The following is a 27,456-nucleotide window of genomic DNA, read 5'->3' as shown; positions in this document are numbered from 1 at the left end:
ATCCTGAGCCATGCTGACTGTCCCTAATAAACCCAAGCATTTCCAATGCAAGTAAGTAATATCCCTAAGAACCCTCTCCAGCAGCTCCCTGCCATTAAGATTCACTGGCTTATAATTTGCTGGATATATCTACCTCCCCCTCCCCCCCTTAAACAAAGGAACAACACATTGGCTTCTCTGCAGTCAGGATTGAATCCATGTCCACTGACCCAGAAGCGAGTGGACTATTTACAGAGCCCACTGGTGGTACTGAAAAGAAAGCACTAGGGAAGAGGAAGAAATGGCCTCCAACCTCTATCTCTGACCATGATCAAGCTATGTGAAATGTAGCAGTGTTGGACGTATTGGCAGGCCCAAGCCCCAGGAAAAGGTATGTAGATCAAAAAACTAATCACATAAATGTTGGTGGCCTAAAGCCAAACAAACACCTGTTGTCCTTTGTCTAATTGATAATTCCGATTGAAAACTTCCACTAGTAAAACAAGAAGTAGATTCCGATTGCCCAGCCTGTATTTTTTTGTTTTGTCAGAGATAATTGGTTTACCACAACACATTTCACTTCTGTATTTTGAGAAATACCCTTCTCATTTCAACTGTCAAAATAGTTTATCAAATGTATTCTGAATCCTCTGTAGTTATCCACACAATGTGCTGTTGAAGCCACATTTCCTTACATGATTTGCACAATTGTGGATGCCTTTGGAGGGGGCCATTCAGCCCATCATGCTGAGGAGATTCGGAATGTCACCGAAGACTCGTAAACTTTTATAGGTGTACTGTGGAGAACATTCTGGGTGGTTGCATCACTGCTTTGTAGGGAGGTGCCAACTCTCAGGAAAAGAGAAAAACTCCAGAGGATTGTTAACTCAGTCTGCGACATCACAGGCACCAGACTTCACTTCATTGAGGACATCTACATGAGGTGGGCTCTTAAAAACACAGCCTCTATCCTCAAGGACCCCCCCACCATCCAAGGCCATGCCATTTTCCCTCTGCTACCATTAGGAAGGATGTGCAGGAGCCTGAAGACAAGCTCTCAATGGCACAAGGACAGCTTCTTCCCCTTTGGCATCAGATTCCTGAAAAATCAACAAACCAAAGACATTGCCTCACTTTGACTTTTGGGCACTATTTTTAATTGTTGTATGGTTGTTTATAGAAATGTCTGCACTGTGAAGCTGCCGCAAAACAACAAATTTTGTGACTTGTTCATGACAATAGATTCTGGAAGAGCAAACCTATCGATCCTACACCTAGCTCTGCCCCCAGCCCACATGGTATCCTCACTTTTAAAAGTTTCCATCAAATCTGCATTCACAGCCCTTTTCAGAAAACATGGTCCAATCACAGCAACTGAAATTAAATATTCTCCTTGGACCATGTCAAGTTGATGGGTGGGATCGGGCCATGGGAGGATAGGGGCCGGTCTGGTCTGAAGTTCAGATGCATGAGGGATGACCTCATAGAAACATTTTGAATTTTGAAAGGCTTGGACAGAGTAGATGTGGCAAAGTAAAAGCACAATGCTGGAAAAACTCAGCAAATCAAACCGTGTACTTTATAGAGCAAAGATAAAGATGTGGCAAAGTTGTTTCCCATGGTTGAGGTGTCAAGGACAAGAGGGCACAACTTCAGGAATGTAGGGTGTCCATTTTAAAACAGAAACACAGAGAAATTTCTCTAACCAGAGAGCGGTGAACCTCTGGGATTTGCTACCATGGGCGGCTGTGGAGGCCAGGTCATTGAGTGTATTTAAGGCAAAGATTGATGGGCATCTGAATAGTCAGGGTATCAAAGGTTATGGGTAAAAGATAAGCAAGTGTGGATGAGTGAGAGAATGGATCCGCTCATGATGGAATGGTGGAGCGGACTTGATGGGCTGAATGGTCATATGGTCTTTCGGGGGTGGGGGAGCAGAAAAATAAACCATTTTTATTCAATGTTTGTGAGAATTGGGATGAGAAAATCAAATCTCCATATTGAGAAAAAGCAAAAAGCCTTTGGAGATCTTGAGTCTCGTCACCACTGATTTGTTGGCCATTTTATTGCGAATGTGTTCTTTGACATCACACTTCTGTCAAGTGCAAAAATTACTGCAAAAGTTGTGAGTTCAAGTAAGAGGTGATGACATCTGAGACTTCCATACCCCCCACTCCATTTGTTCAACAATTGGTGGCCATGCCTTCAACTGTCTGGGCTTTAACCTCTGGAGTTCCACCCTAAATCACATCTTCACCTCCTCTGAACCTACTCTGAAAAGGACCCAGCAGGTCTTGACAGAGGGTTCCAATCCAATATGTTGACTGACCATTTCTCTTCATGGATAATGTCTGACATGCTGAGTCCCTCCAGCTTCTCACAGTTTGCTTAAGATTCTAGCATTTGCAAGGTTTGTGTTTCTCAAGCGAGGAGAAAGGTTTAGGAAGAGATTTGATAAGATTCTCTATGAGAGACTCGTTCAGAAAATCATGAGCCATGGGATCCATGGATCCTTGGCTGTGTGAATTCAAAACTGGCTTGCTTGTAGAAAGTAGAAGGAAAGTATTCTGCCTGGAGGTCAGTGACTTGTGGAAGGGCCATAGGGATCTGTTCTGGGACCCCCTCCTCTTTGTGATATGTATAAATGACTTGAATCAGTGGTTTTCAAACTTTTTCTTTCCACTCACATCCCACTTTAGGTATTCTCTACGCCATCGGTGCTCTGATATTAGTAAGGGATTGCTTAAGGTGGGATGTGAATGGGAAGGGAAGGTTTGAAAACCACTGTTATAATCATTCCTAATTAACTCGTTAGGTGCACAGTTTCATAACTCCAAAGGAAATGGGCCAATGACAATTTTTCTCAAGCAAAATATTTCAGTAACAATTGGGCCTAGAGCAGTGGTTCTCAACCTTCCCTTCCCACTCACATCCCACCTTAACAATCCCTTACTAATCGCAGAGCACCGATGGTCTAGGGATGACTTCAAGTGGAATGTGAGTGGAAGGAAAAAGTTTGAAAACCACTGCAGTAGGTGAACTCATCTGTACACAAGTGCCACCAGATCATGGGTCAGGCACCACTGTTCTGAAAACAAAATTCCATAGCATTCCTCAAGGCAAGGTTAGCAGAGCTGAGACTTCTCTTTGGAGTGAAGAAGGATGAGAGGTGACTTAATAAGGGTCTACAAGATTCAGAGAGGCATAGATAGGGTGGATAGCCTGTGCTGTTTTCCTGGGGTGACAGTAGCAAACACTAGAGCACATCTCCACAAGGTGAGGGGAGGGATGTTTAGGGGAGAAGTCAGGGGTAAGATTTTTTTACACAGAATTGCAGGAGCCTGGAATATTTTGCCAGGGGATGGTGGTGGAGGATGGAACATTAGGTGCATTTAAAAGACAGACACATGGATGGAAGAAAAATAGAGGGTTACAGAGTAGGGAGGGTTTAGTTTATTTTTGGTGGAATATACGGGTTGGCCCAACATTGAGCACTGAAGGGCTTGTACTGTGCTGTAGTGCTCTATGTTCTACATTCCAAGAGAGTTTCAGAGCTCGAGATGTAGATTGCTAAAATTATAGCAGCCCATGTTTAGCAGTGGACACAACATGGGCCAGAGATGGGGAACACAGAGTTCTTGGGAGATTTGCGGGGAAGGATTGACAGGACCATGGAAGAATTTAAACCAAAGGCTGAGCATTAAACTTAGGAGGTTGGTGGAAATTCAGAGGATGTCTCAGTGAGCACAGGGTGGTAATTGACTGGCACTTGCTGTGACTAAGGAGGTAACTGGAGAATTTGATCGGTGAAGAAAGGATGATCAACTAAGTGTGTTGGAAGTGGTGAATGTAGATGTGGTTCAGGAAAGGATTCCACAAGCACCAAACGTACAAAATAATCCCACTTCTTATCAGTACTCACCCACACTCTGGCTTGCAGTCAAACTCCTCCTCCAGGCACTCTAATTTGACTGTATTTACAGCACAGACTGAGGCCATTCAACCCATCAGGTCCATGCCAATTCACAGAAGAACAATCCCATTAATCCCATTCTGCCTCCACTTATTTCTCTGCAACCCCAGAGCTCACTTTCTTCCACTTGACCACCATCTTCCCTAGAATTCCTCTCCTACTTACCTACGCTAAGGGATAATTAAAAATGCCAATTAACTCACCAGCACATCTTTAAGATATTGTACCTGGGGTGCAAACTCTGTGTAGAGAGCCCAGAGCTTGGGATTAATCCTAGGTTCCTCTGAAGCTGTGATGCAGCAACACTAATTGCTGTGTCACATTCAAGATTCCTTTATTGTCCTGTAATAAAACATGGGTAATATACATCAAATTAGTTTTAGTCTGCCGTATGGCAGACAGAGTCGCCATCAGCAGAAATTGCCCAGAGCACCTTATAGTCAGAGAAGGAGAAGCAAAAGGGTGTTCCCCCAGAGTCACCATGTCCACGGATTCAACACCAGTGCTCCCGCAGCTGCAGTTCAGTTCAAACCATCAGCCGCCCGAACTCCAGATCCGAACCTCCAACACAGTCAGGAACCCTTCAATACCCTTGGCCTCTTCTTGCATCCTGGTTCAGAAACCTAGTACCCCTTTAGTTAGTTGCCAACAGTCCTCAGCCCGGTGCAAGTCTTTTGACCACAGTAACCAGCAGTCCATTGCCTTGTGTGTTCTTCAGCTGTTCTGTCACCATGGTCACTGTCCTGTAGGTTGTCTCCTCTGCTTCTCTAACAGGGGGGGGAGGGGTTAATCTCCCCATTTTGTGGTGCCCTTTGCCAGTCCTCTGCTCCCTGGAGCTGCCATCCTCATGCTGCCAATTATAGGCACCGTCATCTTGGGCCCAGACCCATGGTTGCAGGATTTTAAAATAAACCACCTCTGTTAACAGGCTGTTTAAAGTCTTAACAGAGCTGCCAGTAGTTGGACTGGGCTGTGGAACCCAGCGGAGCTGCCAGTAGTTGGACTGGGCTGTGGAATCCTGCGGAGGAGCTGCCAGTAGTTGGACTGGGCTGTGGAACCCTGCGGATCTGCCAGTAGTTGGACTGGGCTGTGGAACCCTGCGGAGGAGCTACCAGTAGTTGGTCTGGGCTGTGGAACCCTGCGGAGCTGCCAGTAGTTGGACTGGGCTGTAGAACCCTGCGGAGCTGCCAGTAGTTGGACTGGGCTGTGGAACCCTGCGGAGCTGCCAGTAGTTGGACTGGGCTGTGGAACCCTGCGGAGAAGCTGCCAGTAGTTGGACTGGGCTGTGGAACCCTGCGGAGCTGCCAGTAGTTGGACTGGGCTGTGGAACCCTGCGGAGAAGCTGCCAGTAGTTGGACTGGGCTGTGGAACCCTGTGGAGGAGCACGGTGTCTCCTTAAGCTCACAAGCAGAGTGCGTGTTGACATCAGTGTAGAACAGCCTCTATTTAACTGCATTGCACTTACAACCCAAATGTTCATCAGTGCTGATACTTGGGGTTCAGGAGGAGTTGTTCTTGCTTCTGTATTAAGAGATTATGAGTTCAAATTCTGCACCAGAACTTTGGACATATCATACAGTCTGAATTTCCTTGTCCAGAACCACAGATGTTATTAAATTTAACAGCACGGTATCAGGCCATTTCAGTCCACAAGCCAGTGGTGCCCAATTTATACCCAATTGACCTCCAACCCCCAGTACATTTCGAATGGTAGGAGGAAACCAGAGCCCCCGGGGAAAACCCATGCAGACACGGGGAGAACGTACAAAATCCTCACAGACAGCGAGGGGTTCGAACCCTGGTCCCAATCGTTGCACTCTAAAGGTGTGGCACTAACCACTGCACTAATGATGTGCCACTGTTTGAGGTGATATCTGTTGACAAATAGGATGCGCTTCTGTTCTCAAGTGAACACACGACAACTCAGGGCTAAAGAGTTCTTATAGAATGTCCCAACCAATATTTATCTTTCAACTAACTTTGCTAAAAAGAGGATGTTTTGATGATCATCTCATTGCTGCTTGTGGGATCTTCCTCTGTATAAACTGTGTTACTTTCCCTCACATTAGAATTTTATAAGTACGGTTCATAAAGTATTCAAAATTGAGGTGGTGATCGAATTGTGCAAATGTAAATGTGCTAGGAAGTTCCTATAAAGGCACAGAATTTGCAAGACTACAGCTGTGTGGCAGATGAAATGATCTAAATTACTGACATCCCCATGCACTGCCCGAGGCCATTCTCTTCAAAGAATATGCTCTTACAGTGAAAGGGGAAGTGTCAAGAAAGGGAAGTTGTTGCTTGTTGTTCCAATACCCAACCTGTGGAAGTATTCAGAAAGGTGAGTGCATGACTGTAGGGGGGGGGGATTTCGGCAAACACCCTTACCTTTTGTTTTCTTTCTGAAACTGTTTGAAAGGTGGGGCAGGTATGGAGAATCCCCTTCTGTCTTGGTTACTTAATTAGAATTTATGGCTCCAGGCATTTTACAGCACATTTTTGGCACGTGAGTGATTATTCACTTCTATTCATTAACTGTGGACCAAAACCTAGTCATCCCTCAACCCTGAAATTAATACAATATTCAAGATTATTTTATTATCATGTAATAAAACAGAAAATGTGATATTACACAAAATTTCCTTTAGTCTACAGTAAGGCAGACCAAGATTTGTTATTAGCAGAAATGGCCTGGTGCCCCTTCTTAAATGAGAGGATGGTCTCCCATTTTCTGGTGCCCTGCTCCAGTCCTCCACTAGCTGACATCATTAGCTTTTCAGTCAGAAACATTAAGATTAATGGAAGAAGTTTAAAATCTAGAAGGAGGCCATTTGGCCCATCAAGCCAATGCAATGCTATCTAATCCTATTTCCCAGCAGTGTGCATAGCTTTCTAAGTGGTCATATTTTAGATACAGTGATGGTTTTTGCCTTCATGACTTTTTCAGACAATAGGTTCCAGTTTCTATCTCCTCTCTGCAACTTTTAATCTTACTGCCAGTTGAGAACAAAGACAGTACCGCACAGGATCAGTTCCTTCAGCCTATGTATCTGTGCCAAGCATGATGTCCAGATAGGCTAAACTCTCTACTAAGGCAACTACGGGGCCATCCATAATGCTTGGGACAAAGACACTTTTTTCATTTATTTGCCTATGTGCTCCACAGTTTTAAACGTGCTATCAAACAATTCACGTGATTAAAGAGCACCTTCCAGATTTTATTCAGGGTTATTTGTGTACATTTTGGTTTGACCATGTAGAAATTACGGCCCTTTTTATACATAGTTCCCCCAATTCAGTGCATCGGAATGTTTGGGTCATTTGGCTACACGGGAGTATGGTATGATTCATTGCCTCATTGGTACAGGTAGAAGGGAGCTGGGCCTGCTTCGAAGCTTTTCATCACCTTTGAGGTCTGTAGTTGCCATTTTTCTACACGAAGACCAGAGTTGTGCTGATAAAAGTCAAAGAGGTCGTTATATGAGGCTGTAAAACAAGAATAAGACAGTCAGAGACTTCGTCCAAACTTGAGGATGACTAAAATGAATGTGTGGAACATCATTAAGAAGAAAGAGCGACTGGGGAGCTCAGTGATCATGAAGGGGGATCTGCAACACACACACGCACACCCATCTTCCAGTCTCTTTTTTTGAATTTTTTATTTTTTGATTTTTTTCACTAAATATACATATCAAAATGTTACATTTTCAAGAAATATAGATATAAAAATATATTTTTAACTTTTTAATACAAAACAAAACCCAACATCCCTTTCCCTCCATTCCCCTTCAGAGTATAAATCCGAAAATCGTCAGGGCTTGCAGTTGGGTTTAAAAAAATAAAGTTTTAATTGGGGCAGTCACTTAAATTTTTATACTATATTGCTTTTATTGTCATATTTGGGGCCCCATTTTGTCTGAATATGGTTGCCATATTTTTTATAATTACATCAGATTTGGTCTTTAGATTGTATGTGATTTCCCCCCCCCCCCCACAGCTGTTCATCTCTGTCTTCCATCAGGCTGTCTGTAGAGGGGAGGTGGATTTCCAAATAATTGCAACACATTTCTTAGCCACAGCTAAAGCCATTTTAACAACTGAAATTTGGAATTTAGTTAGTTTATTACTTATTTCAATAAAGTTGCCCACAAGATAAAGGTCCGTGAAGGCCACCCCCATTATCCTTGTTAGTATTTCAGTAATATCCTGCCAGAAAGGTCTCACCTTCACATATGACCATGTAGCATGTCCCATTTCTATTCCACATCAAAAATACGTCTCTGCTATTTCCAACTTTGATTTATGTGATTTCTGTGGTGTGAGGTATGATTGGTGTAGAGAATTATATTGTACTAATCCATATCTTGCATTTGTAACTCACGTCATGCTATCTAAACACCAATCAGACCAACATCTTTCCATTATTGAAACTCTTAAATCAGACTCACTTCTCTCTATCGATCTCTGTAAACCTGGTTTTGCACTTTCATTTTGGAGAGAAAAGTACATTTTAGATATAAATTTAGGTGTGTTCCCAGACAAATTATTCATTTCATCTCATTCATTTCAGGTGGGGCCAACTTTAGTCCCATCTTTCTCAAGAACGATTTTAACTGGAGAAAGCAGAAGAAAGTCCCATTAGCTACTTCATACTTATTTTTTATTTGTTCAAAAGACATAAGAAATCCTTCCATATGACAATCAACATAACTTATTCCTTTGTCATACCATGAAATCAATATTTTGTTACATCGATTTGTTACCTGCTTTTTTCCCAACATAATAATTTATTCTCTCTTCCATTCTCTCCCAGTCTTTTATTTCAGGCGCTTGCCTACTTTTTACCATTCCTTGAGGAAGGGCTCAGGGCCAAAAGGTCAGATATATATCTTTACCTCCCATGGATGGGCACAGCGAGACTGGCTGAGTTCCTCCAGCATTCCTGTGTTTTTACTACAATCACAGCATCTGCAGTCTCTCCTGTTTTATGCCACTGAAACGATGTTTTATTTAGTGGTCATTTTTAAACAAATTTACAATTTGAATGTGGATTTAAATGAATTTTTACTTTTTTAAATTTTTGTGAATGACTTGAATGTTTCTAAATTAACTAATAAAAGGCCCTCTAACAGCAAATCCATCAGGATGCGCTGGGGCAGGGTCTTAGTTGTTGCTCACTCATAGGGTCCTTTCCACGTTAAGCAAGAGTCTGTGCTGAAAAGTAGATCTCAAACACTGGGGACTGTACACTAATGAGATGTCCTGGTGATAGTTGGACCAAGAAAGCCTGACTATCATCAAGAACACTTGGCCATATTAGCTGAGAAAATGCATCAGTACCTCTACCTCCTCAGAACCTTAAGGACATTTCTCACACAACCCACATCCCTTAACAATGTCTACAGGTGCCCATTAAAAGTATCCTGCCAGGGTTATAATATTGTGTGGGATGGGAACTGTTCCACCCTAGACTATAAGAAACTGCAGAGGCCTGTGAATGACATGGTTCAGACCATCACACACCCCGTCTTCCTTCCATCTACTCCCTCTATAACTGCCACTGCCTTAGAAAAGCAGCCAACATATTAAAAGGCTCATTCCACCCCAGGCACACTCTTTTCACCCTCTCCCATAAAGAAGATTCACCATTGAGAGATCATGCGCCACCACGTTCAAGGACGTTATCAGACTCCTGAATGAACCTCAAAATAGTAGAAATATGCCATCTTTGATCTATACCAACTCATCTTTCTCTCTCTTTAACTCTCCATATTTGCACCATGGCTTCCTGTGTGTGAGATGTAACACATTGCTGGCGTTCATTTCAAGAGGAACAGAATAACAGGGCAGGGATGTGCTGTGGGTGCTTTATAAGGTACTGGTGAGACCTCTCGGAGTATTGTGAGCAGTTATGGGCTCCTCATTTAAGAAAGGATGTGTTGATGTCAGAGGGGGTTCACAAGGATGATTCCAGAAATGAAAGAATTATCATATGAGGAGCATTTGACAACTCTTGGCCTGTACTCGTTAGAATTTAGAAGAATGAATGGGGATTGCATTGAAACATTTCAAATGTTGAAAGTCAAGGACAGAGTAGATGTAGAAAGGTTGTTTCCCCCGGTGGGAGAGTCTAGGACAAGAGGAAAAACTTCAGAATTGAAGGTTGTCCACTTAGACCAGAGATGTGGAGGAATTTCTCTTGCCAGTGGTTGGTGAATCTGTGGAATTTGTTGCCACAGGCAGTTGTGGAGGTCGGGTCATTGGGTGTATTTAAGGCAGAGATTGATAGATTCTTGATTAGCCAGGGCATCAAAGGTTATTAGGAGAAGGCAGGGGAGTGGGGCTGAGTGGGAGAATGGATCAGCTCATGATTAAATGGTGGGGCAGACTCAATGGGTTGTATAACTTATTTCTACTTCTGTCTTATGGCCTTATGTTGCTGGACTACTCAGGCCAAAATATTGACTGTCTTTTGCCTTTCATGGATGCTCCCTGACTTGTAGAGTTGCTCCAGCATTTTGTATGTTGCAGCACCCATACAGTACCATAAGGGAGCTTCAGCTTTGTCTGTTTGAGGCAGGAGCGTAGAGTGGGACTGTGGATTCATGACTGCCTTACTCAGAAGTAAGTGCTTCCCACTAAATCACTCCCAACTCCTCACAAACTACAGGGATCATCTATTGGTTACCACTGCACAACAATGCATTAGGCCATGCAGTAAATGCTCCGTTTTTCAGATTCATTGCTAGATTTATTTGCCAACCCAAGAATAAACCTTCAATCTGTATCATCAGCCAAATAAGCAGAACTGGAAAGTAGTTTTCTCAGAATAAACTCAAAATAGTTGGACGTCAACAGAATTAAGCAGAAGAAAAGGGCTTTTCCTAAAATAACCACTCAGAGTGAAGGTTCCAAATGGCTCACTGGGTGCCTTGCATTGGGAAGTCCTGACTCATGAAAAAAGTCCACAGTCAAAGTTGCACAGCATAGAAACAGGCCATTCAGCCCACTCTGTGCTGACTATCTTGCCCAGCTATATAAATCCCACTTGCCTGCATTAATTCTGTGCCCTGCTCATTCGGTAAGTGTCCAAAAGCATCTTAAATGTTTAACCTTTTAAAAATATAGAGATACAGCACGGTAACGGGCCTTTCCGGCACAGAAGTCTGCGCTGCCTAAACCCATCCGTACCTCTTTGGACCATAGGAGGAAACCAGAGCACCCAGAGGAAACCCATGTGGTCACGGGGAGAACGTACATACTCCTTACAGATGAGGTGGATTTCAACCTGGCTCGTTGATGCTGTGATAGCATCACACTAACCACTGTTCTAACCGTGCTGCCCAGGTGTTGTCACCGTTCCAGCCTCCACCATCTCCTCTGGCAGCTCACTCCAGACTCCAGCTACTCTGTGTGTGAAACATTTACCCCTCAGATCCCCTTTAAACCTCCTGGCCTCACACTAATTCAATGGTCTCTAGTTTTGGACATCCCTTCCATGAGAAACAGTTGTCTCTACCTGCTCCATCTATGCCTCTCATAATTTTATATACTTCTAAAGAAGATTCACCAATGTAAGAACATACACCACCAGATTGAAGAGCAGTTTCTTTCCCACCGTTATCAGACTCCTGAATGAAATTGCACTCTGCCATAAGGCAGACAGAATCGCCGATAGTATCGCCCAGTGCCCCTTACAGTACACGAGAAAGAGAAGCAAAAGAGAGTCCATTCAGAGACACTGAGTGTCTGTGGATTCACCTCCCGCAACCTCCGTAGCTACACACACTCCTGTTCGATCCATCAGCCACCAGAGTCCTTAAAGGGAAGATCCGCGTACTTTGCATGCCTGATATTTTGGATGGCAGTCTATTCGATCATTATCATAGAGCCAAGTGGGCAAGGTGGTTGTGTGCAGATTGGCTGCTACATGTCAGTACTTCTGCTGTAACGTGGTACGAGATGTGGCGGGGAATGGTACAGAAATTCAAGGTTTCTCTTTCTTTAGATAAATTATTGTGGGAAGTCAAGAAGAAATTAAATTTTGACATACAGCATGGTAATAGGCCCTTTCAGCCCATGATTCCATGCCACCCAATTACACACAACCCCAGTACGTTTTGAACGGCGGGAGGAAACCGGAGCCTCTGAGGAAAACCCGTGCAGGCATGGGGAGAGCATATAAACTCCTTACAGACAGCGTGGGATTTGAACCCCGGTCCCAGTTGCCGGTGCACTAACCACTACGCTAACTGCTGCCCCAAACGTTGTCTTTGCTCGGTTCTCACTGATCACTCTCTGTAATTCAGCACTCTGTGCTGTATTTTAAACTGCTGTTCTATGTATGGGATACTTACTGGCAAAAGAAACATTTTCACTGCACCTCAGTACACAGGATGATAAATTTAGGAATTTCTCTTACCTAATCTCAGTCTGACATAGGCAACCACTTCCTTTTAAACTGTATCCTAAGCCTAGATTCTCCTGCAAGAGGAAACGTTCTCTCCACAGCACCCAGTCCAGGCTCCTCAGGATCTTAGGAGCTTCCTCTTTTCTCCCAGAGACCACCTCTCAAATGCACAACCATTACCGTCCAGAGGAACATCTACAGCTGAGGCAGAGGAGCACCACCACCTAGCCCACTCCCCTGCCTGCCAACATGGAAATATATCACCAGTCCTTTGTCAATATTGAGTCCCAATCCTGGAACTCTCTCCCCCAGTGTATCTTTACCAGAAGGACCTGGAGTTCTAGAAGGCAGCTCACCGCCACCTTCTCAGGGGTATTGAGGGATGGGCAATAAATGCTGGTCTTCTGGGGACATTAAGAACTGCACAGTGTAATTGAATGTTTGGAGATGAATATTCCAGAATGTTTCCTGGCTCCAGTTACACGGCAGGTTTCTAGAGCTAGGATGGTAACTGGTGCAAAATGAGTGGTGTTGAGAGAGATATATTTGCTGCCTCCTGAATTTTTTGAGGGGACTGACATTTTTGAAAGTGTGTCCAGTTCTTGTGGTCAGTGCCGGCGAGAAATTTCATGGAAATTACAGGGCTTCTCTTAACTTTTCAGGCAATCGAGTTGTTAAGCAGTGTCTGTGGTAACAAATTACTTATCATCTCCACCTGCACAGGAACTGTGGTAACACAGGGTTGGAATTATGTGACTGAGCAAAGCCTTTTGAGCTTTTATCATTGAAATGAAGCTTCCAACTCCAACTTGCTCCCCTGTTCATTACCCAGGCTTTTGGCAACAGGAAGTAATTTTCTCTCAATCACTTCTGCATTTTTCCAGAAAAAGTATAAGCCTTTTGTGAATGGATTAATGACAAATCAGATGAAAGTTATATCTTGTTTTAATGGTGGAGGAACTCAGCAGGTCTTGCAGCGAGAATAGGAGGTAAAGATTTATATCTGATGTTTCAGACCCAAGCCCTTCTCCACATTAGTTTTCATCAAAATATTGAGTACAGTAGTTAGGAAATTCCCTGGAGCATTGGAGAATGAGGGGAGATTTGATAGAGGTATTAAAAATGATGAGGGGTCTAGACAGAGTAAAGCAGGCTTTTTTCCACTGAGGTTGGGTGAGACAAGAACTGGAGGACATAGGTTCAGGGTGAAAGGGAAAAAGTTTAAGGGGAATTTTAGGGGGAATTTCTTCACTCAGAGGGTGGTTAGAGTGTGAACTAGCTTTAACATTTAAGAAAAAATTGGACAGGTACGTGGATGGGAGGGGCATAGAGGGTTGTGATCTCGGTGTGGGTCAATTGGACATGCTGGGGTGGAGCTGGACTGGAGAACGCTGTTTCATTAGGTTAGACTTGTGCAATCAGATGATAATAAACTTGACTCGGCACAGACTAGATGGGCCGAAATGCCTGTTTCTGAACTATGGTGCTCTACGGTTTAAGAATAAATCAGATGGTTAACATTTAAAGAATTAACAATTTACAACAATTATGTAAACCTCTTGGCCAATTAGGTCGTAGGAAAAGGTTCCTATTATTGCCAAAAAAGATCATCAAGCCTCAATACTTTGAACATTTCAGAATTAAGCAAAGGAGGTGTCAGAAATGAATATCAGAAATAGAATATGGGAGCATTCCGGCAAGAATCAAAGCAGCTAAAGCTGACATGTACAAAGAGAAGAGTTTACCCAAAGTTACAGTCGGTGCGTGTGACCCTCAAGAGAAATAATTTTGGGGGAGAAAGAAAAGCAGAGAAACTACATAATTCTGTTTTGATGGGCATTAAACACCAAAAAAACACCTGAAAATAGTGGAGGACATTTGGGGTGAATGAAGACTGGAGCTTGGAGCAGTAGAGCTCAGGAACCACACATCTGTGTGGGAAGTCACATCCAAATAAAGTGAAAACTCTGCTATTGCTAGATATTCCTCCAATCTGCTCCCCTCCTATTTATGGGTCTAAAATAGCAGTGTAAAAAATTACACTTGGATAAATGAAAGTAAATTAAAGCCAGTAAATCCATTGGCATAAATACTGGTTACAAAAGAGGTGATGATGGAAAGATTGGAAGCAACGGTTTCACCTTCCAAATCTCCGCAGATTCGAGAACAGATCCCACAGATTGGAAAGGAGCAAAGATTACATCCCTCTTGGAGAGAGCAAAGAAGGAATTGCAGATCAGTGATAGAGAAAATTCTTTTATTGGGGAAGTGGTAACAGGCACCCAGAAAATAATTTTAAAAATCCTTGTCTGCTTTACTGGGACTGAAGTCAAGGGTGGACAGGGTCATGTTCTTACGAATAAATATCTCCCATGTCCTGCCCTAGGACAAACACATCAAAGTGACATCCAAGAGAGCCCCCCATTGCCTCTACTTTCTCAGAAGACTAAGGAAGATCAGCATGTACCCATTGTCCTTAAACAACTTCTGCAATGTACGGGTGGGGGAGGTGGGTGGGGTGGGGGGGCTCTGTTCAAGATTGGAAGACAATACCAAAGATGGTGAATACAGCTCAGAACATCACGGAAAATTTCCCTCCCTTCTACAGAATCAGGATTTATTGTCATGAACAAGGCATGAAATTTGGGGTTTTGCGCCAGCAATCATAAAGCTAACATTCATATTATAATCATCCTAAAACATCATTGTAAAAAAAACCAGTGTCTTTGGTTCATTGATCATTCAGGAATCTGATGGGAGCGGGGAAGAAGCCCTCCTTGTGCCGCTGAGTGCTCGTCTTCAGTCTCCTGTACCTTTCCCCTGATGGTAGCAGAGGCCCATCTCTCACTGCCTCGCATTAAAGCACCCACCTCACCACAGGCCAGAAACTTCCCCCTCCTCCCATTCGGGAAAAGGTTTGAAGAGTGTGAAACCACACTCCAAAAAGCTAAAAGAGAGTTTTTTCCACACCCCACAGTCAAGTTTATTATCATCTGATTGTACAAGTATAACCCGATGAAATAACCTTCTCCGGTCCTTGGTGCAAAATATGCAGACAAACAACCTGATATAACACACATACAAACCCTACCATATACATGATAGGTATTGATCAATAAATAAATAAATAGTTTCATGAATATGAGAGTCTTGAGGGGGTTAATGTGAGCCATTCCTTTGGTCATTCAACATTCTTCCTGCCCGTGGGAAGAAGCTGTTCCTCAGCTTGGTGGTGCTGGGTTGGATACTCCTGTATCTCTTCCCCAATGGGAGCAGCTGTAAGATGCTGTGTGCAGGGTAGAAGGGGTCCTCAATGATTTTGCGTACCTTCTTCAGACCATGATCCCTGTAGATCACATCAGTGGTGGGGGTGGGGTGGGTGGGGGGGGGGGGAGAATGGACACTTCAGTGATGCTCTCTGCCACTTTTCTGGCCCTGTGAATTGACCTCCGATCCATTTTTTCTTTTTCTTTGTAATCCTATAATCTGTAAATCATGGTCTTTACATGCTGCATGAATGTAGAGAGAACCCTTCTGACTGTAAGAGCTATCTTGTGACAAAATGTACAGATAATAACAGCACCATTGATTTATATAAAGGAACAAGAATGGGAGAAAAAGGGGAAGAACGGAGGTATCTTGGAAGAAGAGAGATGCATCTTGATAGCTGTCATTGGAAAACTCCGTTCTTTGGGCTGGAATGTGAGGTGCTGTTCCACTTGTTTATGTCGGGCATCACTTTGGCATTGGAGAAGGTCCAGTACAGGCAGGTTGCTGTGTCCAAAGGAAGGAGAATTGAAAAGGTCATCTTGGGTGCGGACACAGGGCAGATGTTCTGCAAACCAGTCATCTCATCTGCACGTGGCCTCACCGAGGTCAAGGAGGTCACATGAAGACCAAGATGGCGCTGCTGATGCAGACGTGGGGAGTGAGGGAGCAGAGGTGCAATGCTCCCACAGGGTCCAGTCTCCCAGATGGGCTTTGAATGGCCTGTTGAGGGAGCCAATGGTGGTTTTAGTTGAAATCCCATGATCACGGGTCTGTGTCCAAGATGGCAGCATCTATTAATCGACAGCAGCCATGAAGGGCTGCAGACTCCGGGGAAGAGGATGACTGGAGCAGGGCACCAGAGGATGGGATGATCACCTCCCCCCCATCTGACTGAGAATAGCAGAGGAGATGATCCACGGGAACGGTGACCACGACGGTGGACCAGTGCAGGGGCTCTGTGGCTGAGGGACCAGTGCATATGGCGGCTTCTGGCGACTCAAAGTGAGGAACCCCTGGAAGCCTTGGGCTGCCGTGAGACTGGCTTGAACTGGCTGGAAAGATATCAGTTATCAGAACCGGGGTGCAAGGAGGTGTTGATGGCGCTGAAGGGTTCCTGACCCTGTTGGAGGTTCGGATCTGGAGCTCAGGTTGCCAATAGTTTGTGTGACTGCAGGAGCTGCAGAAGCACTAGAGGTGAATCTGTGGACACTCGGTGACTCTGGGAAACTCTCTTTTGCTTCTCTCTCTCTGACTGTAAGAGGCGCTTAGGCAATTCCTGCCAGTGGTGAATCTATCTGCCTTGCAGCAGGCAAAAAGGAATTTCATGGAATACGACAGTGTTTAATACCATGGTAATAAAGTGAATCTTGAATGCAGTAGATGCCTTAAATGGTCCAAGTGCCTTTGAGAGCAGGGTGGGATTGTAGCCAGGGTGGGTAGAATTGGTGGGTTCTGATGGGTGCAGGAAGCAGCACTGATGCACTCGTCAATGTATCAGAGAAAGATTTGGGATGTGGGTCAAGGACTGTACCGTGTACCCAGTGAAAAGACAGGTGTAGCCAGGATTGATGTAGATGCCCGTGGCTACACCTTAGATTTGTAGGAAGTAGAAGTGAGAGGAGTCAAAAGGGAGGTTGTTCCATGTAAGAACAAGTTCTGCCAGACAGTGGAGAGTGTTGGTGGAGGGGAACCGGTCAGGTCTTTATTGCAGAGGGAGGTGGAGGGCTTCAAGACCTTCCTAAGGGGTGTTGGAGGTTGAGGACAGAGGACTTGGTCTGATTTGTCCTTTTTTGTTTCAATGGCCTCTGGAATTGTGTGATCATAAAGTGAACTGTTGAGAGAGGAGCTGCATGCATTGGTTTGTTTCCTTGCTCAGAGCTTCACGGACAGATGAGTGGGTGTCCTCTCTGGATTTTAACTGCAGCGTCAGAGGGTCCCTTCCTAATGGTGAGTGTGCATGTCATAGAACACAGCCCACAGTCATTGGCCGAGGGAACGAAGGGAAAATCAGCCTGACATCTTGAGGTTTAAACTCTCCATTGATTGATTCGTTCCAAGGTTTTCCTCAAGATTTTGGGCTGGTGCCTGTCGGAGATAGTGGAATTAATTTTCCTACATGGTAACAGTCCTAACTGCTAACCACAGCCCACATCCTTACACAGCAAGTAAACAAGGATCACCATGGCTGCTTGTCTGCTAACTGTAAAAACCCAGAACACATTCTCTGCAAGATAAAGAGAAGCCTTGTCCTAATTGTGATGGGACTTGTTGGTACTGGGAAAAGCAAACTACAGAAAGACAGACTTACATCATGACCTCCGGATGACCCAAGGCACTAGAGTCAATGTCACGTAAAGCTGGTGTGTGCACGGCAAGGTGCCACACAACAATGAGAAAGGAATTATTTGTCACATTATGCCCAGTACACCGAGAAGGCCAACTCTAACATCCACACCGCTGTATAAAGAAGAGGAACGGGTGCCCAATAAAAAGGATGTCCAATTAGCATCAAACAAGGGTAGCATGAAAGCAACTGCTTTGGGGTCTGTTCAGGAGCCTAATAAGTGCAGACTGATGTCTGCCTGAATGGTCTTTTGGCCTGTTGGTGTGAGCCTTCTCCCTATGGGAGGATGGGCTGTGATGGAACCTTCAGGGTGCCGGCTGCCTTTCCTTGACAACGGGAGATGTAGAATGAATCCATGGATGGGAGGGAAGTTTGAGTGATGGTGCCTGTTGGAGTAATTATTGGTGAGTACTGTACATGAGCTTATTGTCATACTACAATGTGTTTGTACAATGCACTGAAATTCTTACATGCTGCAGCCACATAAAAAATATTTAAAACTTTAGTATACATTTAACTACCACAATATTCCACGAGACAGAAATAGATAATAAATATAAAAGGGGAGATAAATATTTTTCCATTCTCAGTTTAAGTCTTCTCTGACAGGCCGGGGGTGGGGTGGGGTGTGGGGGAGGTGAAGAGAATGTAGTCTGTCTCAGATCCGATTTCAGATTTCTTGTCAGAGTACACACATGATATCACATGTAACCCTGAGATTCTTTTTCCTGCAGGCCAGGCAGAATTACTACTTATTGGCAGTGCAAAAAAAACTGGACTCAATGTGTACAAAAATCTATAAAGTGCACAAGTCCGAGTCATTAAATGAGTCTCTGATTGAATTTGTCATTGAGGAGTCTGATGGTGGAGGGAGAGCAGCTGTTCCTGAACTTGGGCGTGTGAGTCTTGTGGCACCGATACCTCTTTCCTGATGGCAGCAGTGAGAACAGAGCATGTGCTGGGTGGTGTGGGTCTTTGATGATTGCTGCTGCTCTCCGATGGCAGTGTTTCCTGTAGATGGTCTCGATGGTGAGGAGGGTTTTGCACATGATGCCTTGGGCTGTGTCCACTACCTTTTATGGGCTTTCTGCTCAGGAATATTGGTGCTTCCGAACTAGGCCATGATGTAGCTGGTCAGCACACTTTCTACTACTCATCTGTAGAAGTTTGCCAAGGTTTCCGATGATATGCTGAACCTCCGCAAATTCCTGAGGAAGTAGAGGCGGTGACGTGCTTTCTTCACTATATCATTACAGATAGATGCCAACTTACGATGTTCTGATTTACAATAATTCAAAGTTACGATGGGCAGAATCTGTACTTTTGTTCTTGAGCTCCAATGTTTATCCGCATTTGTGATGTCTCGGCCTTCTGTGTGTCTGCCCGCGCGTTTGAGCTCCTGACGCCACAGCGCCCGTGCATCTAAGTTCCCGATGCCCCAGCTGCCTACTCGTCTGAGCTCCTGATGCCCCAGCCGCCCGCGCGTCCAAGCTCCCAATACCCCGTACACCTGTGCATCCAAGTTCCTGACACCTCGGCCACCTGCGCATCTGAGCTCCCAACGCTCTGGCTGCCCATTCGTCCGAGTTCCCGACGCCACGGTTTCGACTTACAATAATTGCGACTTACAATACAAGTTCCAGGAAAGGTCCTCCACAGTAGTGACTCCCAGGAATTTAAATTTGCTCACCCTCTGCACCTTGGATCCCCCCAATGACCACTGGATCGTCCACCTCTGGTTTTCCTTTTGTAAAGTCTACAACTATCTCTTTGGTTTTGATGGCATTGAATGTGAGGTTTTGCTGTTGGTGCACCATTCAGTCAAGCTTTCAAATTCCCTCCTGCGTACTGACTCAACACCCCTTTTTATACAACCTTCTACAGTGGTACCGCCAGCAAATTTGCATATGGTGTTGTGGTTATATTGAAAGTCATGGTCATAGGCGTGTAGTGAGTAGAGTGGGGGCTAAGTTCACAGCCCTGGGATGCTCCAGTGCTGATGAAGATTGTTCTTGTCAGTCCGCACTGATTGGGGTTTATTGGGGTTCAGTTTTAGCGTCACATTATACCTGATGCAGAGATAAGGGTTTGTTTTGCAAGCAAGTTCATTCTGTACTAAGCCAAAGAACAAGAGCACATTACAGTGTATGGTGTTATAGGGAAAAGATCAATTAATATCAAGCATGAGAGCACTGTTGTGGGTTTCATTCAGGAGCCCGATGGTGTGCGATTTCACACTCTTGAACCTTCCATTCTGCCCATTCAGTACAATCATGGCTGATCATATGACCTCAGTACTCTATTCCTGCCTTCTCTGCATACCCATAGGCTGTGTCTGGGTGGGACGTTACAGGTTCTCTGAACATTGGCTGCCTTTTTGAGGGATTCCAGTCCAGATCAATGTCTTGCATTAAATTACTTTCCCTCTTCTGGATGTAATTCTTTCTTTTCTTTGGGAAATGTTCAGAGTCCAGAATCCCCCTGAAGTGAGGGGGCATCCCTGAATGCTTCACCACAGTCTGGACTCTGTGTGTAGGTTGGATAGGAAATTTTTGGAAGTGCTCTGGGTCGATAGTCCACGCCATTGTGCATTGTGTTCACCTCATCTTATGACCCTTACAAATGGCAGAGGGGGAATTTCACTGCCTTCTCAGTTCAGCCCTGTGATGGTTTCAGCTGCCTCACCAACTTCCGCTAATCAGCTGCCAAGTCATAGGACACAACCAGCCTTTTGCAGATTCACTCTGACTGCCAAAAACCTTTGATCATCATTCAGCCAACCAGAGAAGTTGATAAACACAATACCTTGCTTTCAAAGGGCTCTTTGGTGGATTTAAATGTAATTCTGCAATAACAGGAGCTGCCAATTGATAAGAAAAGCTAATAATTGAAGGACTTGCATTTCTGTAGCACCTTTCATATCCCTCTCATTGCATTCCAGAGTGCTTCACCACCACTGGAAGCACAGTTGTTAATGGGGCAGTGCAGTGGTGCATCAGGTAGTGCCGCTGCCTCACAGTCCCAGAGACCTGGGTTCGATCCTGACCTCACATGCTATCCCTGTGACCACGTGGATTTCCCCCCACCCCCCCAGGTGCTCCGGGTTTCCTCCTAAATATTTGCAGGTCGGTGGGTTTATTCGCCACTGGGATTGCTCCTGAGCTCCCATTCGGGAGGTAAGTGGTAGAATCTGGGAGCGTCGGAAGAATAAAATATAGGGATGGTCGAAATAAGCCCTTGCAGGGGTCATTGAAGCCAATTAAGCTGCCAGCATGTCTCTGAGACAGGGGAGGAAACTGGAGTCCTGTGGTCCTGTGGTCACAGGAAGAACGTTACAACTAGTAGTGTATCTAGGTAAATAGCACCAATGGCAAGCACTGAAATTTTCATGCACAACTTGGCTGGCGCTGACCAACTGTGCCCCCTGACACAGCGCCCTAGAAGTGAACTAGTGGATTAACTCCCACCCAGGCCTCCTCCGTAAGGGAAAGACCCCCTCCTCTCACTCCCCCTCCTCACCCCCTCCTCTCACTTGACCCCCTTCTCTCACTCTCCATCCTCTCACTTCCCTTCCTCACTCCCCCCTCTCACTCTCCCTCCTCTCACTCCCCCTTCTCTCATTCCCTTTCCTCTCACTCCCCCTCCTCTTGCCCCCTCCTCTCGCTCCCCCTCCTCTCACTCCCCCTCCCCTCACCCCCTCAATCCTCCTCCTCGCTCCCCCCTCTTCTCACTCCCCACGCCCACTTCTCACTTCCCCTCCTCTTGCACCCATTCCCCTTCTCTCGCCCCTTCACTCCTCCTCCTTTTGCTCCCCCTTCCTTTCACTCTTCTCACTCCCCCTCCTCTTGCTCGCCCCTTCTTGTTCCCCCTCCCTGTGCCCCCCTCCATTTACCCTCCTCTCACTCCCCCTCCTCCTCCCCTTCCCCCTTCTTGCTCCCCCCTCCTTCTTGCCCCCCCTCCTCTTGCCCCCCCCTTTCTCAGTCCCTCCCTCTTCTCGTACCCCCCGGCTCCCCTCCCCCAGTAACAGAACCCTTGATTGTGAGCCACACCATACCACATTGAGATTTAATACTCCCAGTCACCAAGAGTGTTGAAGTGACCCAAGTCTTGTGTTTATTACCTGCCTGCCTTTCCCGGCTAGAAGCTGCAGCCTCTGCAGGCAAAATGGCCGTATTCCTTACTCATAATCCCCCACGCAGCTGGAACCATTCTGCATTTCCCTGGCATTGGCAGAGCAGTTCCAGCTGCGTGGGGAATTATGGGTAACAAAGACGGCCATTGCGCAGTTTACCCATGCCCAGGACGTGCCGTGGCTGCCATACTCCAGAAATCCTGGCTACACCTTCCCACAAAACGTGTGTAGCTGGGTTAAGACAGAGTACTGAACACCTTGCCAAATCTCCTCAGACTCCTTTGGAAGTAGTGGTGATCGTGTGACTTCTTCACGGTTGCCTGAATGTGCAGGGTCCAGGAGCACACGCCCCAGTTCCAGACACCCCAGCCCAAGTGAAGATCTGTATGACATCCACTCATCAATCCATTTGGAAACCTATGTGTCACAGTGAGGCCACCTCTCACTCAATATATTAACCAATGAAACTCGGTTGGACAACTGGCGGGGGAGATCAGACTAGAGGACATTGCCTCAGGATTCTGGGGAGTAGATTTAGGATGGAGATGAGGAGGAACTGCCTTTCCCAGAGGGAGTGAATCTGTGAAATTTTTTGCCCAGTGAAGGCGACCTCAGTAAATAAATTTAAGGTTGGATGGATTTTTTCATAGTAGGGGAATTGAGGGATGTGGGGAAAAGGCAGGTAGGTGAAGATGAGCCCATCATCAGATCAGCCATGATCACACTGAATGGCTGAGCAGGCTTGATGGGCCCTTGCTACGATGTTCTTCCCCTGAGCTTTCTGTTAGCTGCCACTTTAATGCTCCATCCCACTCACAGCTATGGGCCTGTGCCTGCTGCGCTGTTACAATGAGATCCGAGACAAACACGAGGAAGTGCACCTCATCTTCTGACATGGCACTTTGCTGCCTTTTGGATTTGATATTGAAATCTCCAGTTCCACATTTCTGACTGTCTAAGTCCACCTGGAACATCAGGGGGTTGTTCTGAATTCCTTTTTACCTGTCTGCGCCTGGATTCTGTGTCCAACCTAACCTCCTGCTCTGTATTTTGCAACTCTTAACATTTATTTGAAAAGCTACAGATGTTGGGATCCTGAACAAACGACGAATCGCTGGAGAAATGGAGTGGGTCAGCCAGCATCTGTGGGTAGAAATGATCAGTCAACGCTTAGGGTCAGGATTATTCATCAAGACAGTACAGTTAGCGCAACACTGTTATAGTAGCAGAGACCAGGGTTCGAATCCCGTGCTGTCTGTAAGGAGTTTGCATGTTCTCCCTGTGTGGGTTTTCTCTGGGGACTCTGGTTTCATTCCACCCTTCAAAACATATGGGGGTTGCAAGTCAATTGGGTGTAATTGGGCAGCATGGGGTTGTGGGCCAGAAGGGCCTGTCACCATGCTGTATGTCTGAATTTTTTTTTAATTAAACTTTTGAATTTAAAATAGATGAAAGTATAATGGGGGGGTGGAGGTAAACCCTTTATGTGGTAATTTTACTGATTTTATCTTGGATGATAAAGGTTCCGCACCCAAAGCGTTGACTGACCACCTCTGTTTTCTCTCTCTCTCTCTCTGCTCCCATTCAAGTCATTGGCCAGATAACCTTGTTTACAGCTTATCACATGGCCACCTTAGTTAACCGGTTATATTCAGTAACTTCTCATTGGACAGTCTGTGCGTAATGGAGATCAGGTCAGTGTGTTCACAATGCGGTCTCCTGTACGTTGACCAGATCACCTTGTTATAGCGTATTCCATGGTCACCCTGGTTTTCCCCATCGGAGACCATGCTCCTACCCTCGCTGCAGCACAATGAACTTCCTTTCTTTCCTCCCAGGTTCTGATAAAGAGTCTTCAACATGAAACGTTCACTCTGTTTCTCTTCCCACAGATGCTACCTGACTTGCTGAGCATTTCCAGCACGTCCTGGTTTTACCTTAAATTTCCAACATCCACGGTTAGTTTGATTTTCATTAGTTTAGTCATTTTGTTTAATTCATTTGTATTTTGGGAGTTCTGCGATTCAAATTCAGATTTCTTGTCGGAGTACATACATGGCACCACTCACATACAACCCTGAGATTCTTTTTCACGCGGGCCAGGCAGAATTATCACTTATTGGCAGTGCAAAAAAAACTGTACATAACATACACATATAAACAAATAAAGAAATGTAAACAAACTGTTCAATCCAGAGAGGAAAAAAAATCAATAAGGTGCACAAGTGAGAGTCTTAAATGAGTCCCTGATTGAGTTTGTTGTTGAGGAGTCTGATGGTGGAGGGGGAGCAGCTGTTCCTGAACCTGGGGGTGCGAGTCTTGTGGCACCGATACCTCTTTCCTGATTGTAGCAGTGAGAACAGAGCGTGTACTGGGTGGTGAGGGTCTTTGATGATTGCTGCTGCTCTCCGACAGCAGCGTTCCCTATAGATGTTCTCGATAATGGCGAAGGTTTTGCCTGTGATGTCCTGGGCTGTGTCCACTATCTTTTGGAGGGCTTTATGCTCAGGGTCATTGGTGACCCCATACCAGACCGTGATGCACCCAGTCAGCACACTTTCCATCACCTCTCTGTGGAAATTTGCCAGAGTTTCTGGTGCCATACCAAACCTCCACAAACTCCTGAGGAAGTAGAGTCGCTGACGGGCTTTTTTCATGATGACATTAGCGTGTTGAGTCCACGAGAGACTTAGTGTCTGACAACTAATACGAGTACAACACAACTTTATTCACTTGGCTCTGTTACACGGGAAGATGTGGTGTCAACTACAATAGGGTCTTTCTGTAAGAAAGCTCATACACAGATGGGCACCGACCCTTTTAACTGGTTTAGCTTCCCATTCTACAGCCTGTTCACGACTGTTCACATGACCTGTCATCTGCAGACATCTAGCACGAGTTTCAAGACCAGCACGGCCTTGGTTCTCATGTCTCGCAGCTCCGCTACTAAAAGAAAACAATTTCTTTAAGAGACTCTCGTATTTTCCCATAAAAATGTTCTTTTTAAGCCTTTCCTTGCAGATGAAATCTATAAACAGAAGGAAATAAAGCAAATCTATACAATCTATTCCATAATCTACCAGGGGAACTTTTAAGTTCAGGTTTCTTGTCATGTTCAGCAAGATGCAGTAATAGAGGTTGCTTTGCGAGCAGACCAGTAGATATCTCAAACATAGGACAAAAGAAAGCAGCTCTATGAAAGTACAGTCACAGGGAGAACAAAAGCGACAAGTGATGAATTCTGATGGGATGCCTTAAATTGTACACCTGCAAAATTAAATTTGATTTTTAAATTTAGACATACAGAACATTAATGGGCCCCTACAGCCCACAAGCCCATGCTCCCCAAATACACCCTTGTGATATCTCTGCACTGGATTTCTTCCTGCAGGGATGGGACACTGAATAAAACTTTCCCATCCAATTTTGTTTGGGAGATTTCTCCAAATCTAGAGCAGAGTTGAGTGGAATTAGGCAGGGAATATCTGGAGTTGCTCTCCCTGACCTGCTGCTCTGTCTCGAGGAACACCCTTCAACAACTCTCTCCAGCCAGATCTACAGGAATCAGCCATCCGGCCCGTCAAGCCTGCCCCACTGTTCCATATAACCACGACTTATCTGCCTGTGGACTCAGCTCCATTTACTTCCATGTTCCATCTTTACACTGGAGTTGGGGGGCGGTGCCTCCATCTTTAAATATTAATTTATTTATATTTTCAAATTCATCAGTTATTTTAACGTAATCTTATCCATTTGACATTGATTTTGAGTAAGAAAAGAAAAAAACAAGAAAAAGTGGAACAAGCCCAAACTCCACCCCCCCCCACCCCACCCCCAGGCAAAAAAGAGAGAAATCATTGATAGAATTGAAGAGAGAAAAGAAAAAAAAGACAGAAAAATAAAAGGTTTCATTGGATTCATCAACCTCCTGCCAAGGGACAAATATCTGGACTTACCCGGAACCCCAAGTGGTTCATGGATGCAGGGAGCTGAGGATGGGATGGGGGTGGAGGGGGGACATCGTTAAGAATCTACACCTACCTGTTGAAGATATAGACTCCAAATTTTTAGAAAAACATTGTATTTTTTCCTCAGGTTATAAGTATTTTCTCCAAGGGGTTTCAGGCCTATATTTTCGCTTTCCAATGAATCACGTCAAAATGGGAATCAGGTTTCCAGGTTACTGCTGTTCACTTTCTGGCCACCACCAAAGCGATCTTTACAAATTCTAAATGGTGTTTCGACAGCCTCATTCGAGGTCTGACATCTGCTGTATTTCCCAATAAAACAATTCTGATATCTGTACAAATTAATTCTTAATGATTTCTTCTAGAATATTTCCTAAATCTTCCTAGAAAGGCCTCACCTTGGAACATGACCAGGTTGAATGTAAAAACATTCTTCGCTGCATCTAAAACATTGATCTGATATTTCTGATTTAAATTTGTGCGATTTTTGCGGCTTAAGATATAGATGGTGTAAAAATACTGATGTGTGCCAGTCGATACCTGACATTAGTAGGATTGGTCGTGCTGTCCTGACATGAGTCAGACCGGCCTTTTTCATCAATTAGTGCACCAAATCTGGCTCCCATCTTCATCTCGATTTATGTTTCGGGTAACCCATTCGAAGTAGGAAATAAATTGCTTTGTAGTCCCCTTTCACGGCTTCCATTTTTGAGATAATTCTCTGGAGTGGGGTTAAACAAGGAAGAATGCAGACTTTACACAAAAACATTGGAGAACCTCAACGAATCACACAGTGTACTTTTTGGAGCAAAGACAAAGATACGTAACCGATATTTCAGACCTGTGCCCCTTTGTCAAAGTATAGGCAAATTTTCTGACTCAGCATCCTACATGAGCTCGGGCTGTCAATGGTCTGGACTCTGTGTAACTGCAGGGGCTGGAGGCAAATCTATGGACATTCGGGGACTCTGCGGAAACTCTCTTTTGCTTCTCTCTCTCTGTCTGTAAGAAGCACTTTGGCAATTCCTTCTGGTGGTGAATCCGTCTGCCTTGAAGCAGCAAAAAGAAATTTCATGTAATATGACAATGTTTTATTACCACGATAAGAAATAGAATCTTGAATCTTGATTGACAGCCCCACTGAGTTGTGGTTTGTGTCGATTTCAAACAGAATACCTAGGGAATCCCCTGCTCAACTACAGTTAATCCCAGGGGATGATTTCACATTCACCTGAAATTTATTGTCACATGTAGTAAGATGCAGTAATAGAGGTTGTTTTGAGAGCAGACCAGTAGATATCTCATACATAGGACAAAAAGAAAGACAATACAAAAGTGCAGAGAGAGATCAGTTAGTATGGAGCAAAAGTGACCAGTGAT

General features: G+C 44.8%; 1 protein-coding gene across 6 annotated transcripts in view; it reads left to right on the top strand.

The window, feature by feature from the left end:
- The window catches only part of LOC138746272 (transcription factor Spi-C-like), a 77,647-nt gene that overhangs the window by 36,883 nt on the left and 13,308 nt on the right, over positions 1-27,456 (top strand). Inside the window, exon 1 of one of the 6 annotated variants that reach the window (XM_069904439.1) lies at positions 24,049-24,066. The exons of the other annotated variants lie outside the window; for them this stretch is intronic. The gene's annotated coding sequence lies outside the window, so the exon portion shown is untranslated. Of the gene's footprint in view, positions 1-24,048; positions 24,067-27,456 lie in introns of those variants that run through there. 6 annotated transcript variants of the gene reach the window in all.

The sequence above is a fragment of the Narcine bancroftii genome, chromosome 11 (genome assembly GCF_036971445.1).
Source record: "Narcine bancroftii isolate sNarBan1 chromosome 11, sNarBan1.hap1, whole genome shotgun sequence".
Lineage (NCBI taxonomy): Eukaryota > Metazoa > Chordata > Chondrichthyes > Torpediniformes > Narcinidae > Narcine > Narcine bancroftii.
The sequence above is the reverse complement of the archived record's forward strand: the minus strand, read 5'-3'. Positions and strand labels throughout refer to the sequence as shown.